The 20,260-nt window shown below is 41.1% G+C and overlaps 1 long non-coding RNA gene across 1 annotated transcript; it reads right to left on the reverse strand.

The window, feature by feature from the left end:
* Window positions 1–6,115: 6,115 nt before the first annotated feature.
* On the reverse strand, window positions 6,116–13,944 carry LOC102491883 (uncharacterized). Its single transcript, XR_335459.3, has 3 exons — window positions 13,837–13,944; window positions 11,114–11,241; window positions 6,116–6,132 (listed from the first exon to the last, which is right to left on the reverse strand). It is a non-coding gene; the product is annotated as an uncharacterized LOC102491883 (long non-coding RNA).
* Between the last annotated feature and the right edge of the window lie 6,316 nt (window positions 13,945–20,260).

A 20,260-nucleotide genomic window follows, 5' to 3' on the forward strand; every position in this document is an offset into this window, starting at 1 on the left:
GCACTCTGTCCCTGTTTCTCCTTGTATTCTCAGTTCCGACATCAGAGGGACTTCAATTTTATCACAATGGAGGTACTTTCGTCAAGGTAGAAGTGGGGTTTCCAGATTTAGCAAATAAAAATTCACTGTGGTAACATCATGAAGGATAGAACATATTTTATTTAACTGTTAGCTTCATAGGTAACGTTAACATATTTATACACACAAAAGGTAGACCTTCATTTATACTCTTGCCCTGGGGGCCTGCAAATTATAGGTGAGCATGAGCCACAGTTCTGATTGGGATCTTCAGGATCTGAATAATATCACTTCCTTTCTTGACCCTGAGGATAGAACACATGATTTACACTAAACCAATCTGCACAGCCAACCTCCTGGTCCAGAGGTTAGCATATGATTAAACTGGTGCAATCAGAGTGATTCTTTGGACAGTTTCTGGGGATTAAGAACTAAGACACCTTTGGTTCTTCTGTTGCATTTGAAAAGGTACGCATAGTCCAAGGAGGTGGCAGCAGCCATCTTAAACCACAAGAAGGTCCATTTACAAAGACTGAGCTTTAGTAAGACTCTTCTAAGTCAGTTTTCAAACTGGTCTTGACCTTGGCCCTATCTGGTCTTTGACCTGCCCAGCCAGTTTTGTAAGAATCCTAATAAATCATCCTACTACCTTTGATACGTCACTACCCTTAATATCTCATCGGGTTACTTATCCCTTACCTTCAATGTATAAATCCTTGACCTATTTTTTGCAAGAATTTTGTTACATCAGTTTTGTAAGAATCTCCTGACTCTTGATGTCTCCTCAGTAATTTTACATCTACTAACCCCCTAACCTTTCCTTGGGTATAAATTTCTACTTGTCCCCTTGTATGCAGGGTTGAGCCCAATCTCTGTTCTACTGTAATACCCCTTTTGCAATAATCTTAGATAAGTTTTTCTTTACTATGTTAACAAGCATCATAATAATTTACTTCTTTAACACCACCCTTAGGACTAAACTGACACCAAAGAAAGTAGAGTGTCCAAACTGAGATTGGGTTCATGAAGTTAAGGTTGAGCTGGTAGATCAAATTGCCTGTCAACTCAGTGTCAGCAATTATCTTAACTTATGGTTTCGTGGATGTATATTTTGTATACTTGTAGTTTACTGTATGTCATTTATACTTCAATATAGTTGGAGTAGTGGTTGGAGATTATTCTGATAGTAGATTTAAGTACAGATGGGCAAAGGCTCCAGAATGACTGTAAGAAAACCACAGGAGAACAATGCAATATGCAAGAGATAATGACAACATAGACCAGAATGAGGAGAAGTGAACAGATCTGAGACATTTAGAAGGTAGAATCAGGACCAGCAGGTGGCAAGGTGATTGGGACACTGGACTCTCACATAGCCAATGCTGGTTTGAGTCCCAGACCTGGCAACTTGCTTTTTCACTTTCTCTCTTTCTCTCTCTGTCTCTCTCTGGTGAAAATACGTGCCCTATAGCAAATAAAATAATAAATAAATAAATAAATAAATAAATAAATAAATAAACAAACCCCTTTAAAAAAAATAAGGTAGAATCAGCAGAAGGCATCAAGTTTGGCTCCAAGCATTTCGGTTTATGTAACTGGGCGAATGGTGTGCCATTTATAGAGGGATGGAAGATGGCCTAACCACAATGGCATGCACTGTAAGATACTGTGCTCCATAGCTAGGACCACATGGGAGGCCCAGGTTCAATTCCCAGTCCAAGCTAGAGGCTGAGAATGATGCTGTGCACTGGTGATCCCAGGGACTTGGGAGGTTGGGGCAGGAAGATGACAATCTTGACATTGATCTGGGCAACATAGTAAGACACTTTCTGAAAACGAGCCAACCAAGCCTATGGTACATATGTCTGCTGTGCAGGAGATGTACTGGAATAAGAATCTTGCTGTTAAGGAATCTTACAGAATCTGAGTGTTTAAAGATTTAAGGTATATATGGACCATCAACCAGTCTGACTCTCCATTTCATACTTAGAGTCATTGTGGATTATTCTAACTTCAAACTTGACTTGTTCATAGGGAGAGGGTACACAGACTCCATTCTGTGAGCCTGTGCACTTCTACATGACTTTGCTTTTGATTCTAAAAAGTTCTCAGCCCTGCTAGTAGTAGAGACAATCAACTCACCTTGCCTTTCAAAGAGTTATCAGTTCTCTAAGAAACAATGCCCTTTTCTTCTCTCAATAATGTAGAGATGCTTCAGCTTAAAAATTAAGATTCATTGTACATACCAGCTCTAGAAAGCAGACACATACTAAGGTATAAATCAGTCTATTTTTTGCCATTTTATTCTTCTTTAGGATAAACACAGACCATATACCATATGATCCCACCACAGTCAATTGGATCAGGAAGGAAACTTATTTCAAAGTGAATATATCAGCTGGTCAGAGCTCTGTGATTGGTATGTTATGATAGCTGAGCCTATGTCTTATCTAGTCCACATGGAAGGGCAGCTCTGCAGCTGTGTTTCAAAAACCACTGGAGCCACAGATTTGAAACAAACCAGAAAGGCTCTGGTATATCCATCATACATTTGTTTGACTTTCTTTCTTTTCTTTCTTTCTTTTTTTTTATTAATTACCTGAGGGTACATGCACTTGTCAGAGAAACAGAAAGAAGAGAGGGAGAAAGCACCCCCAATAAGGCATGAAAACTCCACAATCCCTTCTCGATTTCTGTGTCTTGTTGCGATTTTGAGTACCATGTACACACATGCAGTGTGTTTTTAAAGCCACCAAGACTGAGATTCAAACCAGGATCAGCCACACGGGATCCAGCCCCCTTAACCACTAGGCTACAGAACCATCCAGTGACTATTTCTTACTGTCTTCAGCTCTTCATTGTTACATTTTGTGAGGCAGTCATTAGAGAACCTCTTTCTGTTTAAACATTTTGAATGGGTACAATTGCATGAAATGCACATCCTTGAATTATTAAACTATCATAGGAACTGGGGTCTGGTAGTAAGCTTTGCCTTAGGGATATGAAAAGGTGTAGTGTTAACTAGTATGTAACACCACAAATGCCCACTATAGATAAATTAAAACTCTGAATGGAGCACTAGACAGATGATTCAGAAATGGACTATAAAAATGTCAATGAGGGGGATCTGCAGGTGGCATGGTGGTTAAGAGCATTGGACCCCCACATGGCTGAAAATGGTTCCAGTCTAGGACCTGGTGGCTTGCTTTCTCACTTTCTCTCTCTCTGTCTCTCTCACTCTTTTCCTCTCTGGACAAATTAAAAAGGGATAAATAAATAAATAAATAAAATAAACTTAAATAAATAATTCTTAAAAAAAAATAAAGTGTCAATGAGGAATCTTGGCCTAAACTCACATAACCATGGGAAAATCTCCTGTACACTGGAAAAGAGGGAAAATGGCAGAAGGAAAGCAATGATGTGACCTGAAAGAACTAATGGATAAGGCAGGAAATAAACTGGAAGGAAAGAATGTGAGCAAGTTGTCAGGAAGGTAGCTCAGCTAGGGTAAATGGAGTGAAAATGACGGTTGGTAGAGAGTACAAGACATACCCAAGGAAGTTGACAGCTAAATGTTTACCTGTCTAGGTACATGGGCACCTGTAGAAAGGTCATTCTCAGAAGATAAAATGGAAAGACAAGTTAACACAGAGCTTTCCATGATAGGATGAATGGTTTGGATTTTATCCTGAAACTGTCAGAGTCATTGAAGTCTTTTTGGTAGAGCTGTGGCAAAGTGAAGAAACCTGAATTTCTTACGTTGGCCATAGAGTGGTCTCTTATATTCTAGTCAGAAGGACCCAGAAAAAGCCCTGAAGGAGGAATCAAAGAGCTGGGCTTGAATTCTAGCTCTGCCACTATGAGTAACCTCTCTGATCGTGTCTCTTCTCTTATAAAATTAGATACTAATGTCTACTAATTTCACATTACAAAGTAGTCATGAGGGTCAAATGAAATGAAGTACATGAAAGCACCTAGAAAATATAAAGCACTATATAGACATTATTTTTTTAATTGCCAGAAGGTGTATGTGCTTGCCAAAGAGAGAGAGAGAGAGAGAGAGAGAAAGAGAGAGAAAACCTCCAATGGGGTATGCCACAATGCAGTTCCTTCTCTATTTCTCCATCCTGTCAGGATTTCAAGCATGCATATATATATATATATATATATATATATATATGTTGTGTGTGTGTGTGTGTGTATGCCGGCCATTCTTTCCTATCCACTGTTGCAGAAAACCAGACTCCAAGGAATGGAAAGCAGCACTTGGAGAGATTAGGAGAACTGTTTATTATGCCAGCGGGCATGGAGGAGTTAACGCTCAAAATCTCCAGCCCCAACTGGGGGTTGGACATGGTCTTTTATGAGGGAATTGGGGAACAGGGAGGTCTCAGGGTGGGGGTTGGGCTCAGATCCCACCGTAGACAGCATCAAAGGGAGAAGTCAGAGAAGCAGAAAATCTAATCTATTCAAGGTACCAATCATTCAAGGTACTAATCCATTCGAGGTACTAATTTATTCAAGGTACTAACCCATTCAAGGTTTTCAGGTTACCCTGTAGCTCCAGGGAGGGCCAGTAAATTTGCTGGAGGGCAGAAACCTTAGACAGCTGTCAGCCCTGAGTTATTAGTCATAGGAATTTAGCAGTTTATAATGGAGATGCTCCTCCAAGATGGAATCTTGCCTGCTTCACTACCAGGGCTGGAATTTGAATTGTGGTCTGCCATGTTGAGTCCAACTCCCTTAACCACTAGGCTATGGTTTGACTCAACACTAATTTGTCTTACCTGCTAGCCTATCTGGCTGGCCTGCCAAACCCATATCTGACTGGTGAAATTCAGATGTCTTCTTGTCATAAAAAGGAGGGTAATTAAGGGACAAGACAGAGAAGAAACAAAGACTGGACTGAGTCCAGAATGATCCCTTGTTTGAGACAGTTAGCTCACTGTATGCTACAAAAGTAAAAGTTTCAATGGTTGATTTATTCATTGAACATTTATGGAGCACCTCCTATCTATCTGGCCTGAAGATTAAGAAGTAAATATGATACGGTTCTTATAATCATGAAGCTCGGTGATTGGGAGGCTGAGGATAGTGAGCTTGGGGTTAACCTGGGCAACATAGGGAGACCCTGTGTGAATAAATTGAGCCTGCTAACACATGTTTATAGTCTCAGGTATGTGACAAGGCAAGATCCTGCCTAAAAATCATAATATCACAAGACTGTATATACACAGTAGCCTCAAGTACAAGCAACAAAGTGGTTAGTTCTACCTGATAATCAGAGAAGTAATGGAGAAGGACTTCTACCTGAGCTCCCTTGCCTTCTTCATGTACTCTAAAACTATTTATTGAACACTTTTCTTCCACCTGCCACTGAATACTGAAAATAAAACTCATAGTGGGGGCCAGCAGATGGTGTGGTAGTTAAGGAGCTGGACTCCCATATGGCCGACCACTATTCAAGTCCTGGACCTGGCAGCTTACTTTCTCATTTTCCCTTTCTCTCTCTCTCGCTCTCTCTCTGGTAAAATTAAAAAATAATAATAACAAATAAAATAAAATAAATAATTATTTTAAAAAAAGAAAACTACATAGGTTGCCAGAGTCCTTGCCTTCAGGGACCTTCCATTCTGGAAGGAGAGACAGAATCTTATGAGCAAACAAATATATAAATAACAGAATTTTAGACAGTGACAAGAGCCAGGAATAAAACACAGTCATGGAAGAAAGATTTAGAGAAATAGGAAAGGCCTTTAGAATAGCCACATTCACAAAAGGAATTCACAAAAGAGAATAAGCAGGTGAAACTAACTTTAATATCATGCTTTATTTAAAAGAATATATCCAAAACACTGTCATTCCAACATGTAATCAATATAAAAATATTCATGAGATACCTGGTTTTCCTTTTTGGTACTTGGTCTGTGAAACTTGGTGTGTAGCTTACACGGAGAACACATTTCGAAGTCTTCCTGCCACATTGCATTGTAAGGACTCAATAGCCATAAGTGACCATCATACCCAAGAATGCAGCTCTAGGCTTCTCTGATAAACCAAGTAAAGTCTCCTCCTTCCTTTTGTGAGTGGTCATCTTGGCCCTGTTCTTAAACTCTGTAAGAATAAAAGAGATTTTTTACCATTTAAACTTAATCTGCAAGTGCCGGATTTACCAGCAACATGCTCTCATTAATTCCCGTAAGGAAAGTCCCAGTGTCGACCCACTGGGCATGCTGGGAAGGGCTGAGTCATGGAGTGGATAAGCCATCCCTCAGTAGTTGGTGGCTGACTTGCACTGGCCTGGATGGGATCAGCCTTCAAAATTGGCCAGCTGTGGTGCTGATGGGCTGGTGATACTTTCTCTGCGAAGACCCCTCCTGGGCTGAGATTAGAAAAAAAAAAAAAGAAGAAGCAGCAGCTCATTTTTTGTCCTGCAGTGGTTCTCACCCTGGCAAAGGGGGAAATGAAAATGAACACTTTGAAATGCTAATTATTTAATCTCTGCCAAAGTTGGCTGCTTCCAGGGGAGCCTCATGCTAGTTTGTAAAATGAAACCATTTTAGGAAATGATCCAGGTTGTGAAAGTGTGGCTCTCAGGAGGGCTGAGGCCGCCTCCCAGAACCCATCAGCCCTCTAGCAGGTTTGAGCGTCCTCCCTAGGGGTTAGGCTGCTCTCCTGGCTCCTTCTAAGCATCTCTCATAAAGCCTCTGAGGTTGAGAAAACTTTGCCAGCAGAATGCCATGGGGATTGTAGAGCATTGGTTTCCAGGGCAGAAAGATCCAAGTTCAGAAAACAACTCTGTACTTCCTTCCTTAAAATGATGAGATAGTGAGGGTCTAGGGACCAAGCTGTGCTTTTCATATTTCTAGAATTTGCTCCTTAGATGTGCCATGAGGATCAAATTGTTACATAAAAATTATGAGAGGCCATTGTTTTGTACTAAGGCCCTGCTCTAGGAACAAACAGACCTGAACAAAATGGAGTCACTTGTGCTAAAATGTCTATCATCTAACTGAAACTTTAAGGTAGCTGATTAACCCCAGAATAGACCAGTGTTTCCTAAAAACTGGAGATTCCAGTCCACCTGAGTCCGCACATTAAGGAAATAAAACTTACATACATCTTGTGATGTTCTTAGGAATGTGCTATTTGAAAATAGCTCAAAATGCTACCTAGATTCACTGGACTTTTTTGTTTTATGAACATCCTGACTTCCCAAATACAGTCCCTCTTTCATCTTCCAGATTCTCTGTCTCTAATGCTTTGCCTATGTGCTTCCTCCAGGTGATCACGAGGTCGTCCTGTGCTGTCCTTTTGGTAGAATTTAGCTAAACACTCTTGTGCAAGACTCCTTACTGCTCCCTCCTTCTCTATGCAACCTGTACCTTTAAAATTATCCTGACACTGGGGCCAGCAGATGGCGTGGTGGTTAAGGTGCTGGACTTCTACATGACCGGTTATGGTTTGAGTCCTGGACCTGGTGGCTTGTTTTCTCACTTTCGCTTTGTCTCACTCTCTGTCTCTCTCTGATCAAGTTTAAAAGATAATAATAAAATTAAATAAGTCATTAATTTAAAAAAACTATCCTGAGATTGGGGCCAGCAGGTGGTGTAGTAGTTAAGGTGCTGGACTCCCGCATGACCAATCCCGGTTCAAGTCCTAGACCTGGCAACTTGAAACACACCAGACACCTGTGCATGTGTGCCCAAAATCCTGAGAGGAGAATGGAGGAGAAGCAATTGTGCGTAGCCATCCTCCCCAGGGGTTATTTCTCACTTTCCCTCTCACTGCCTCTGTCTCTCTCTCCAGCGAGTACACAGGTCCTATGACAAAAACCTTAAAAAATAAATAAAATAATAAACAAATAAACAAAAAAATTCCTGACATCAATTAGGCCTTGGTAGACAGTATTTGGAGCAACTTGGATTTTGTGGGGCCTAGGCACTTGTCCTGAGCCGTCAGCTCAAACAAACTCTTTTCGTTTCACTTACTGTACCTCAACTTTCCATGGTAAGGTGGTATCATGCATGCAATGTGTGGTACTGCTGCTGTCCAATTCGGTTAGCACTGGTACATGTCAGCCATTCTTTGTGGTGTTATTACGTTTAAAGAAATATATTAATGAGTTTAGACTATTATAACAAAATACCATAGGCCAATAGCTTATAAACAACAGACGTTTATTTCTCATAGTTTTGGAGGCTGGAAGTCAGAGCAGAATGCCAGTATGGTTGTGTTCTGCTGAGGGCTTGCTTCCAAATTCTTATAGCTTCACGTGGCAGAAAGGGAGTAAGTGAGATTTCTGGCTTCTTCTTAGCATGGCACTAATCCCATACATGAGATTCCCCCAAAGGCTCCACCTCCCAGTACCATCGGATTAGGATTAGGGTTTCAACATATGAATTTTGGGGACTGCACAAACATCTAGACACAAGCATTGCAAAACGGTTGGCAATTATGTGGTTATCTCTGATACATACTCGTTTCTCTGTGCTTTTTTCCCCCGACTAATATAAAGAAAACACTCTGAAAAAAATCTCTACACCCATAACAAACCTGTTATTATTCAGCTAGGATTGCCATAACCAAATACAACAGACCAGGTGACTTAAACTACAGGAAATTATTTTCTCACAGTGGTTTTGAAGGGCACAAGTCCAAGACCAAAGTGTCTGTAGGGCTGATTTCCTCTGAAGCCTCTCTCCTTGGCTTGCAAATGGTTACCAAAGGATGAACTTTCCCTCTGTGCACATATTCCCATTATTGTTCTTCCTTTTCTTATAAGGATACTGGTTCTATGGGATTAGGGCTCCACTCTAATGGCATTATTTAACTTCAGTTACTGTCTTAAAGGCTCTATCTCCAAGTGCAGGCCCACTGGGGATCAGGGTTTCAACATATTGTATTTAGGGAGGACAAAAGTCAGTCCATGGGACCAGCAGTTGGCATAATGGCTATGTTGCTAGACTCCCATGTAGTTGACCGCGGTTCAAGTCCCAGACCCAGTGGCGTAAACTCATGCCAGGTGCATGTACATGCATGCCCAAGCTCCTGAGAAGAGAATGGAGGAGAAGGGATTGTAGTGTGGCCATCCCCCCAGGGGGTGATTTCTCACTTTCTGTCTCTCTGTTTCTCTGTCTCTCCAAAAAAAAAAAGAGTCAGTCCATCATAAAACTCATAAACTCACTTCCAGTCTCACACAAAAAATCCGAAATTATGGAAACCATGTGAACAGAAAGTTAAAGAATCTCATTGCATTCTTTGGTCACTTTTTTTGGGAATAGACATCTGAGAATTCTCTTCAAATCTAATCACCTGGGGTCAGTCAGGTGGTGTGGTGGTTAAGGCAGCTGGATTTCACAGGGTAGCCAACTGAGTGGTTTGAATCCTGGACCCAGAAGCTTAAAAAACACTCTGGCACACGTGTACATGTGCCCAAAATCTTGAGAGCAGAATGGAGAAGAGAATGCAGTGTGATCATCCTCCCTACAGGGGAGCTTTTTAATTTCTTTTTTTTTCTCCCTCTTTGGTGAGCACATGTGCCCTCTAGCAAAATTTTAAAAATAAAAAAAATAAAAATTGAATCATCTGTATAACAGTGATTTTCAAACTCTAGTCATTTATCTACCATCTTTGTTTTTTTTACCACATTCATGTTTCCCACACTGTAACTTATTTAGTATCTTTCCTTAAATTGAGTTCATATTTTACATAAATGAATTAAAAAGGAAGCTTAGATTACTACCAAGAAGTGAAAACTGCTTTGTTTATAAATAAGAACTAAGAACAAAACCAAAGAGTATAAAGGGTATTACTGAATTCTTCCTAGATGTTGTGTTATTTGACAAAACACAACATTTACTATATGCCAGACCCTCTCTCAGCAGTTTATAAACATAATCTTGTATATTCTTCATGATCTGTGAATAAATAGCTAGTCTCATTATTCTTATCCTACAGAGGAAGAAACTAAGGCACGAACTGGTTAAACAAGCACTCAAAGTCACCCAGCTTAGAATCTAATTCCAGAGCCCTTCATGATTAAATTTATACTGAAAGGCTAATTTCTGCAGATTGAATGGTGAACTCAGAGGTACATTACTTGTCTATATTCTCAGGCTGCAAGTCTCAAAGTCTCATCAAATACATTAGAATTATTTCTGATTCCAAAAATAAGTCTCAGAGTTGGGCTAACAGCTAGATACTCAGGTTTCTGGGAAAACACTTCAGCCCAGGCAGTTTTGAGTAAGAAGCTCCTTGTACTCACTCCATCAAAGCAGCTTTACTGGGAGGGAAGATGCTCCAGGTCCTGATAGAAGACACAGGCCATAGCAACCTCACTGGGCCTCTGGGTTCTTCCTGAGGGGACAATTTACCCACCAGGTGTCTATTCCTATCAGGCAGCAGGAGATGAGATTAAAAAATGGATGCAGTTTGGAAGTGAGGGCAGGGAGGCTCACTCACAGCAGAGTCTGTGTGAGCCACAAAAGCATAAACAGCTTAAATCTCAGTGGAAGAATCTCTCCAAGAAGATACTCACTTGCAAAGCTGGTTGGACCCTTGATCAGAAAGAGTCATCCTGTGTGCTACTCTAACCACACCAGGCTCCTGGCAGAACTTTCCTTCCAGAGGACTAGTTTAGTACCAAATGGCTGATATTGCTGCCTTGTAGATTCATATGATAAGTGGTATGTTGTGTGTATGGATATATAGTCCAATTTTACATATATATGTTACCTTTATCAGAGTGCTTACAATTATATAATGTGTGTAAACATGTGCGCATATATATCCATGCATATAATAATTGTGTATATGATGCATTTTTGCATAGAAGAACACATTATGGCTTTTCTGACGTCCCAGTGTATATCATCTCAAGGGCTCTGGTAAAGATAACTTCACAAGGCCAAATTGACCTATGTAAGAAAATAGTCTAAGTGATTACTTTTAAAATATAGCACAACAAAAGTTGCTTAACTAGCTTGCAAATGTGACAATCCTAGAAAGTACACATTCCCAGAAAGTCCCTGAACAAATGAATCCCAAACACAACAGGTCACCTTAGAGAACAAGATGGTGGCTGGTTACTGACCCTTTACTCCTTTCTACTTCCTGGTTCTTCTCCCTCCTCAGGACATTTGGTGGGCGGATCTTTATCATGGGCTTGTCCTGAGCTTGCACCTTTCCGTCAGCCAAGAAAGGGAAGGGGACAATAAATACCTAATAAGAGAATAATAAAACTTAGGTGATGTTGGGGAAGATTATACACCCCAAACTATTCAGCCAATGAGGAACCGGGGGAGGGATTTGCACACTAGGGAATAAATTGTAAGCATTTCAGTTACACCTGCCCATCAGATACCTGATCAAACAAGACCGCCATTACAGGCCTGTTTTGTCATACCTCGTGTCTCTGTGTCCATTCTTTGATATTAGATGGTTGGGCTTATTTTTCACAACACACATGACCGAAACGATCTTTTCATTTTGGCTTTATGAACTTATTTTTACCAGAGTGCTTTAGGTGATATATACAAATACAAGTTGAGGGAAAAATAAAATTAAAATACAAGTTTATTTTGGTGCAAAAGAAAAAATTTGAAATCCATGCATAATTTTTTCATGACACCCATGTTCCATGAATGTTTTGAAGATCCCTTGTATTGCTATATGTATAACAGAAATAGAATATACTATAACAAGTGATGCATTATTTATTCTTTCTTGTATCCTAACTCAATCCCAGGAGACACAGGAAGATAGGGGCTTTATTTCCTGCCTCCTTTTAGCTCAGCCAAGACTCCAAACCAGGCCATGGGGAAGGCAGTGCTGAAGCTAAGGTGAAACCCTAGCATTCCAGGCCCCAGACTCCTCTCAGAGCCCAGTTTGAGAAAAGCCAGCAAGTAGCTACTTGGACTCATCGCCCACTCACTAGCTCCGGTCCAGCTGTCAGGAAGCCAGGCTAGCAAGAGATGTTGGGTGTCTGACCCCTGCCCGATATATCACTTTCAAACCCTGTGTTCATCTTTGCTTAGAGGTGCATCCTGGCATTCAGATAGCCATGGGCTCAGTAGCAGGCCCAGCCAGACGTCTCTTGCCATAGTAGGGACCAGGGCCTCACAGATCTCTGCTTAAAAGTGGTTTTGTGCAAATAACCTTCTCCCAGCTCTCTTCCCCTTTTCTCCTGGAGCCCCCCAGGCCTGCCGGATTTCCAGGCACTGAGAAAAGAAGCTGGTTTGATTTAAGTACATGGAAGGTTTGGAAGCTGAGTGTGTGTGTGTGTGTGTGTGTGTGTGTGTGTGTGTGTGTTTATATTTTCTCTGCCTCCATTAGGATGGGTGGCTGAAGGGTAGAGGAAGGGGGAGTAAAGGAGGGAGAAACTTCATTTATATGTTAATAGTTGCCAGCACCCGGGCTAAACTGACAGAACTATTTCATGGGAAACTGACAAATTTTGTCAGCCAGGCTGTGCCTCCACATCTCAATGGGGCAATAATCTTGATTAGCAAAACAATTGGGGGCCTCTGGGTTCTCACTCAGGTTACACTTGGCCAATGTGAGCAGGGCTGGGGCCTTCAAGCTTGAGCACATTTTCAAAAGCCTCCGAGTTTAGGCAAATGAAGGGAACTGCTGGGGTGGGGGGAGGGAGGCAGTGGACAAAGGGGGTTAATTTGATTGACCGAATCTTCATAGTCTTATAACAATCATTTACTTAGCAAGTAATTCCACAAGAAACCAGTGGCGCCGACAGGAAATTGGAGTGCAGTATCTGTTTGCCCAGATGTGTGGGAATTTTAGCGGCCTCCTCCCTCTACTTGCCAACCCTTAGGAAAAAAAAAAAATTCGCAACCCCCTTGGGGCCCTAATTACCACATGCAGAATAAGTTGTTATCTAAAAATACACACACACTCAACACCCACAAACAGAGTCACTGCAGGCCACTGCTGTTACCTCATCTCCACTCAGTATTGGCTTTCATTTTTATTATTAGTTCATTGTATTGCTAATTAAAGCTGGAAAATGATGACGTACTCCCCCTTCTAGGAACTCAGACTGCCTTGGAAAGCTCTGGTCGCTTTATTTTCAGTGCGACCAACTGGCCTTGTTTCTGTTTGTAAACATACAGGCAAGAAGGGCTGCAGCTCCCATGTCAGCCCAGATGGCAGCAGATTCTGTGAGAAGAGGGTGTCCCCGGTCAGGCGGTGAGCAAGAGGAATACACACCAGTTCCGTGCCTCACCAGACGGAAGCCTCCCTGCCCTGTTAGGCCAGACCTACTACCTGTCATTGCTCAGGCCTCGTGCAAAAACAATCCTTCAATGTGATGTGATGAATTCATTTGTTTGAAGCTTTTTATTTTGAAATAGAGACCCACGAGAAGTTGCCATAAGAGTATGGTGAAGTCCTGTGTACCCATTACTCAGCTTTCTCTGATGAGTGACATCACATGATACCATCCTATATTATCAAAATCAGGAAATGTGTTGGCATAATACAATGAACTAGTTTAGCCCTTACTCAGAGTTCAGCCATTTTTTTCCTGCATGCTTTCATTTTTGTCTTTCTTCTTTTTTCTCTCTCTCTTTTTTTTTTTTTGCCTATCTTTGTGTATCCGTCTATGACTCATTCATTTTCAGTCCTGGGATTCCAGAGCTGGAAAGGTCATGCTAATCACGTCATTCACTAACTCTCTCAATCCTGCCCCTCCCACCCCCACAACCACCTCTGCACCCCCTACCATCTTGAGTTCCCTCTGAAAACAAATTGCCTATAGCAGATCATGCAATCAATACCATGTGCCAGGAGGTTCATTACCTGTGGCGATAACCTTTCTTGTTTGAAAGTTCACGTGAACAGCCAAAATCTTTCTGTCTCTTAATAAATAGCTCCTCCATAGCTGGAGTGCTACTACCTGGCCCTAGATTAAGTCGACCCGATCCAATGCTTTGTCAACCTTGAACTCACCTACAGAGTTTCGAAACATCACATTGCACAGACTGAACCTCAGACCAATTACATCAAAATCTCTAGAGGTGAGTCCTGGCCATTAGCATTGCTTTTATTTAGTTTTTTAAATTAATTTTGCTATAGGGCATGTGCACCCATTGGAGAGACATAAGGAAAAGACTAAAATATTACAACAACAATTTTTAGGTGTGTTACATGCTGAGAATATTTCTGATAGATTATGTTGAATAAGATATGCTAATACAATTAAATTTCACCTTGTTTTGTTTTTCGCTTTTTTAGTTTTGCTATAGGGCACAAGTGCTCACTGGAGTGAAACAGAGAGAGAGAGAAAGAAAGAAGGAAAGTGAGAAAGTATCTCCTTGTGGGAGGAGGTAGACAATAATGGTCATGCCACAATCCCTTCTCCATTCTCCTCTCGGGCTTTTGGGCATGCATGCGCACATGCTGGGCATGTTTTTCAAGCCACAGAGACTGGGACTCAAACCACTTAGTTGGCCATGTGAAATCCAATTCTCTTAACTACTACACCACTGTCTGGCCCTCAGCACTGTTTTGGAAGCTTCTCAACTGATTCTTCTTTTTTTTTTTTTAACTTAACTTTATTTATTTATTTTAATTTGACCAGAGAGGGAGAGGGAGAGAGAGAGAAAGAGAGGGAGGGAGAGAGGGAGGGAGAGAGAGAGAGAGAGAGAGAGAAAGAGAGAGAGAGAGAGAGGGAGAGAGAGAGAGAGAGAGAGAGAAAGAGAAAGAGAAAGTGAGAAAGCGAGCCACTAGGTTCAAAACTTGAACCCAGTCAGCCATGTGGGAATCTAATGCCCTTAACCACCAGGTCACCTGCCACCCTCCCCCCAGCTGACTCTAATATGGAGTTGAAGACTTACTTATGCCAAACCTTAAAGGAGATAAAGATATCCCACACCTCACATAAGCAGGGTGACCAGTTAAAATTTAGGGGGTCCAGTTAAATTTGAATTTCAGAGATAAGAAATAATAACTTTTTAGTATAGCTATGTCTCAAATATGACATGGGACTTAGTTATACTCAGAGTACTTGTTATTTTTCTGAAACCTATTCCGTATTTCATATTTGCTAAATCTGGCAACTGTGTACACATTCCCTTTCCTTTCTAGGCTAAACATCCTTGCTGTGGCATCTGACATGTTTCCAAACCCTTTCATCAGTCTTTTACTCTCTGAAGTAATGAATATCCCTTTGAGAGTGGCTCCAGTGACTGGTTCCTCATGTCTGACCTCCTATCCTAGCTCTTCGAACTTAGAGATTGATTTGAACTCAGACTTTTCTGCTTAATATACTCCTTTGTGCTCTTCACATTGAGATTAGCTCTGCTCTTTCCGGACCCAAGTGTGTGTGAGACAGTCAGGCATAATTTGGACACCATCGATGAAGATTTAAACTGTGACTTCTTCTTTTTTGGATAACCTTGTACTGTAGTTTTTCCTAATCCATATCAAGTCACATGTCCTAGCCACTCAAAGTATGATTCTTGGATAAAAAGCACAGCATTACCTGGAATCTCTAGTGTAGGGGAGGACAAATTTTTTCTTTACTCTCTTAGTTTCAGTATCTGGGGAACTGTGAATTAAAATGACAACAGACAGATTAACAAGAGAAAAGCATGCAATTTTTACTAACATGTGCAGCTCCTACAAAAGAACTTGATCAGTAACCCAAAGGGATGATTAGAATTTGGGGTCTATATGGCTAACTTAGTAGGGAAAAGGAAGGAGGAAAAAAGGGCATTTATGGAAAAGCAAGTGACTTTTTGGAAAGACAAATGACCCCTCAGGAGAACAAGCGGGAGATTTGATACTCTTCTGACAAGATGTGTTTGGTTTATGGTACCAAATTTCCCTCTCTAAGTTTAGAGTTGCTCTTAAGAAGGAGTTTTTGGTTTTTGTTTTTTGTGGTTTTTTTTAAGTGTTTTTTGCTATAGGGAGCATGCACTTGCCAGAAAGACAGAAAGAGACAGAGACAGAAAGCAAGAAATTACTCCCCTGGGGGGATGGCCACACTGAAATCCCTTCTCCTCCATTCTCCTCTCAGGATCTTGGGCACGCACACACACATGCCCGGCATGAGTTTAAGCCACCCGGTCCGGGACTCGAACCACAGTCAGCTAAATGCTGGTCCCAAAAAGATTTTTTTTTTTTTGAGAGATTTTCGCTGTAGGGCGCGTGCGCTCACCAGACAGACAGAGAGAGACATAGAGACAGAAAGCGAGAAATCACCCCCCAGGGGGGATGGTCACGCCACAATCCCTTCTCCTCCATTCTCCTCTCGGGATCTTGGGCACGCACGCACACGCGCCCGGCGTGAGTTTTTTTTTTAAGCCACCGGGTCCGGGACACGAACCGCGGTCGACTACGTGGGAGTCCAGCGACATAGCCATTATGCTAACTGCTGGTTCCCCAAGAAGGAGATTTTTGACAGTTGAGTTTTGGGTGATATTCTGCTTTTAGGCAGATAAAGAATTTCAAAAATTTAAATCCTTTTAGCTTAAAATAATTCTACTGCCAAAGTGAAGTAGCATATTTTGGGGTGGCCCATCCTTAACCCCCTTGTTAAAAATGCAGATTGGGGCCAGCAGGTGACATGGTGGTTAAAGCACTGGACCCCCACATGGTTGACTGTAGTTCAAGTCCCAGACCCTGTGGCTTTCTTTCTTACTTTCCTCCTCTCTCTCTCTTGCTGGTGAGTGCACATGCCCTATAGCAAATTAATAATAATAATAATATGTAAAATTAAATAAATAATTCTTTTTAAAAATGCAGAATTGTAGGCCCCACTGTAGATCCACTGAATCAAAATATTCATTTTAAGTAATTGCTCAGGTAATTCTCAATCACATTAACATTTAAGAATCTTTATCGTAACTATAGGTAGCTTCTACCAATGCAGCTTCTAATACATACTAATTCCTATTATGGAAAGAATCTCTAGCTGTCATAAATGCACAGGTTTTCATGTGGTATATAGACCGTGTGGTTGTATAGGCCTTTTGGAAAAGGTGGTCATTTTCCTTGATACTCATCCAGGGACAGAAAAATGGGTGAATTAGTCTGTTCCTGCTGCTAATATAAAATATCTTAGACTAAGTAATTTATAAGTAAAAGAAATTTTTTGCTCCCAGTTCTAGAGCTAGGAAGTCCAAGGCCAAAGCACCAGCAGATTTGGTGTCTGGTGAAGGTTTGCTTTTCAGTTCTTTGTTTCTAAATCTTCTACAGAGGACAATTGCTGTGTCCCTGCCTGCTGTGGGGGAAGAGGAGTAAACCAAATATACTGTCTACAGGAAACTTTATGAAACCTCTTTTATTTATTTATTTATTTATTAATTTATTAAAGAATATTTTATTTAACTTTATTTATTATTATCATTGTTATTTTCCAGTTTGATCAGAGAGAGACCGAGAGAGAGAGAGAAAGGAAGTGAGAAAGCAAGCCACCAGGTCTGAGACTTGAACCGTGGTCTGCCATGTGGGAGTCCAGCGCCCTTAACCTCCATGCCACTTGCCAGCCCCATGAAACCTCTTTTATAAGGACATTTTCCCTATTCACCAGACTGGAACCATTGTAACTTAATCATTTCCCCAAAGGCCCCACCTCTTTTTTTTTTTTTTTTCTTTTTTTAAGTTTTTGGCCATAGGGCACCTATCTGTGCTTGCCTAAGAAGGACAGAGACAGCAAATGAGAAATCACCATGCCACATTCTTTTCCTCCATAGTCCTCTTAGGATTTAGAGTACACACAAGTCCAAGAACTCAAACCATGGTCAGCAATGTGGGAGTCCAGCACCTTAACCACTATGTCAATTTCTGGCCCCATCCACCACACATATTTTTTAAGAGAGATTTTTGCTATAGGACATGTACGCTAACTGCTGGTCCCAAGGCCCCACCTCTTCATACCATCACCTTGGGATTTAGAATTTAATGTATGACTTTCGGAAGGGGAACTTCAAAAAGTTCATGGATAGTGGAATTAAAATTTGAGTTTATTCTGGTGCAAAAAATTTTGAAGCCCTTGTGTAGTTTTTTTCATGATATGCATTTCCACAAACTTTATTTCTAGAGGTTTTGCCTTAGGGTCCATGCACTCACTAGAGAGAGAGGAAGAGACAGAGACACAATGAGAGAGAAAGTAAGAAATCACCCCGTGGGGGGATGGTCATGCCGCAATCTCTTCTCTTCCATTTTCCCAGGATCTTGATCATGCATGCACATGTGCCCCATGTGACTTTCAAGCCACAGAGTCCGGGATTCAGATGTGGTTGAGCACGTGAGAGTCCTGAGACATACCTGCTACTCCATCTGCTGACCCCTCCGCAAAGTTTTTGAACATCTCCTGTATACATTCAAACCATAGCAACACGAATGTAAGAAGTAGACCTTGGGTAGGCAGGATCAGAAACTTTTGTGTTTAACCTTAATCTTGTAGCTGTGAACTATTTTAGAGAGTTCTAACAAGGTACTTGATGGTGCTTCTAGAGATTAGGGAACCACAATGATCCTTCACTTCTCATAAACAAGGTTACCAGTTAAAACACATAGCACCCAGTTAAATTTGAATTTCAGATTAAACAATTAACTTTCCTGGTGCATAGAAGCAGCATAGGAGAGCTGTCTAAAGTGAGAATTTACCAAACAGAACAAGCCAGATAGAGTCATTCCGTGGTTCCCTTTGTGTTTATTCCTCACACTTCATCTTAATGCTCTGAGGAATTAAAGGGAGGATTTGTATCCACTGTTGGGAGATAGCCGTTGTGGACAGTAACCTCCCTTTTCACCATCCTCAGGCTGATGTGTTGGTGGCAGTAGCACTCAGTAACAGTCACCAAGGTGTCAATGGAAAATAATGAACTCTAAAAAATTAATAATAATTAATGCAGTTTATTTCTAAGCTAAATATGGGTGACCTAGGCCCGGAGAAGAGGCAAAACATGCCTTTCTCTCAGGGTAATCAGGTACAGGGGTTCCTTTTATTTGATTTTGAAAGCAAAAGACAGAGTTTGGAATTTAGTGAAACGTTTTCCACTGTTCTGGCCCCCAAAGGTGGGACATGTGGAAGGGGGGTTTTGTAGGCTATAGGTGGGTTTTATAGTTTTGAGAGTGGTAATTGGAAAAGGATGGTTGCTGAGATCAGAAAGGAATGTACTTCGGGAACCAGCAGTTTGCGTAATGGCTATGTCGCTGGACTCCCACGTAGTCGACCGCGGTTCGCGTCTCGGACCCGGTGGCTTAAATCTCACGCCAGGTGCGTGTGCGTGCGTGCCCAAGATCCCAAGAGGAGAATGGAGGAGAAGGGATTGCGGCGTGACCATCCCCCCTGGGGGGTGATTTCTCGCTTTCTGTCTCTCTGTCTCTCTCTGTCTGTCTGGCGAGCGCACGTGCCCTATAGCGAAAACCTCTCCAAAAAAAAAAAAAAAAAGAAAGGAATGTACTTTAACAGTGATAAAGAAGCTTAATATACATTACAAAGGTACTCCAATACTATGCCAATGGCCGAAGGAAGAAGGTTGTTACTAATGGGCAAAAATGGTCTGTCAACATCTGTGGGCATGACTTCCCCTAGACCCTCTAGAAAGGACCTTGGAAAAATAAGAAAAAGTAGTCAGACTTCTGTCCACGAAAGAAAAATGATTCTTAGACCTGAGAGTTGCAGCTGTAAAGTGTTAACCTCCAGTCTATGTGGAGACTCTCCTTTCCCTTCCTAGCATTGAAAATGCCACTTTTGTCTTATTAAGAAGGTGGAAATTTCTATAAGGCTCTTGAAAACTTTCCAGGTTAGCTCCTGGGAAATATAGACAGGGAGTCATCTTTAATATTACCCCAGAAGCTGAATTCAGTTATAAGAAATAGGAAAATCCCCGAAGTATATTTGCATGTAATTTGCATTCATATTCTCTACTTCCTCTGGCTTTAAGGTAAAAGAACTAGCACATTATTCTTTTCAAGTGGATGCTTCATTTTATTCAACAAGCAAAAGCTAGTAAGTTTTATGGTTTGGTATTTGAGGTCAGACACCCCAGATTGCAAGTTGTCATAACCAAATAATGTATTAATTCAACTTGTTTTCTTTCTTAATTTTTTAATTGATCAGATTTTAAAGTTGGATGAGATCTTAAAAACTATCTGCTGTATTTTGGGTGCTGTTCCAAAATTCGTGTTTTTTGTGTTTGGTTGTATTATAAAGGTGTTAAGTAAAAACTGTATTCTTTCATAGTGTCCCAGGATTTGGCTATTGGATACA

Source organism: Tupaia chinensis, unplaced genomic scaffold (assembly GCF_000334495.1).
Source record: "Tupaia chinensis unplaced genomic scaffold, TupChi_1.0 Scaffold000422_1, whole genome shotgun sequence".
NCBI lineage: Eukaryota > Metazoa > Chordata > Mammalia > Scandentia > Tupaiidae > Tupaia > Tupaia belangeri.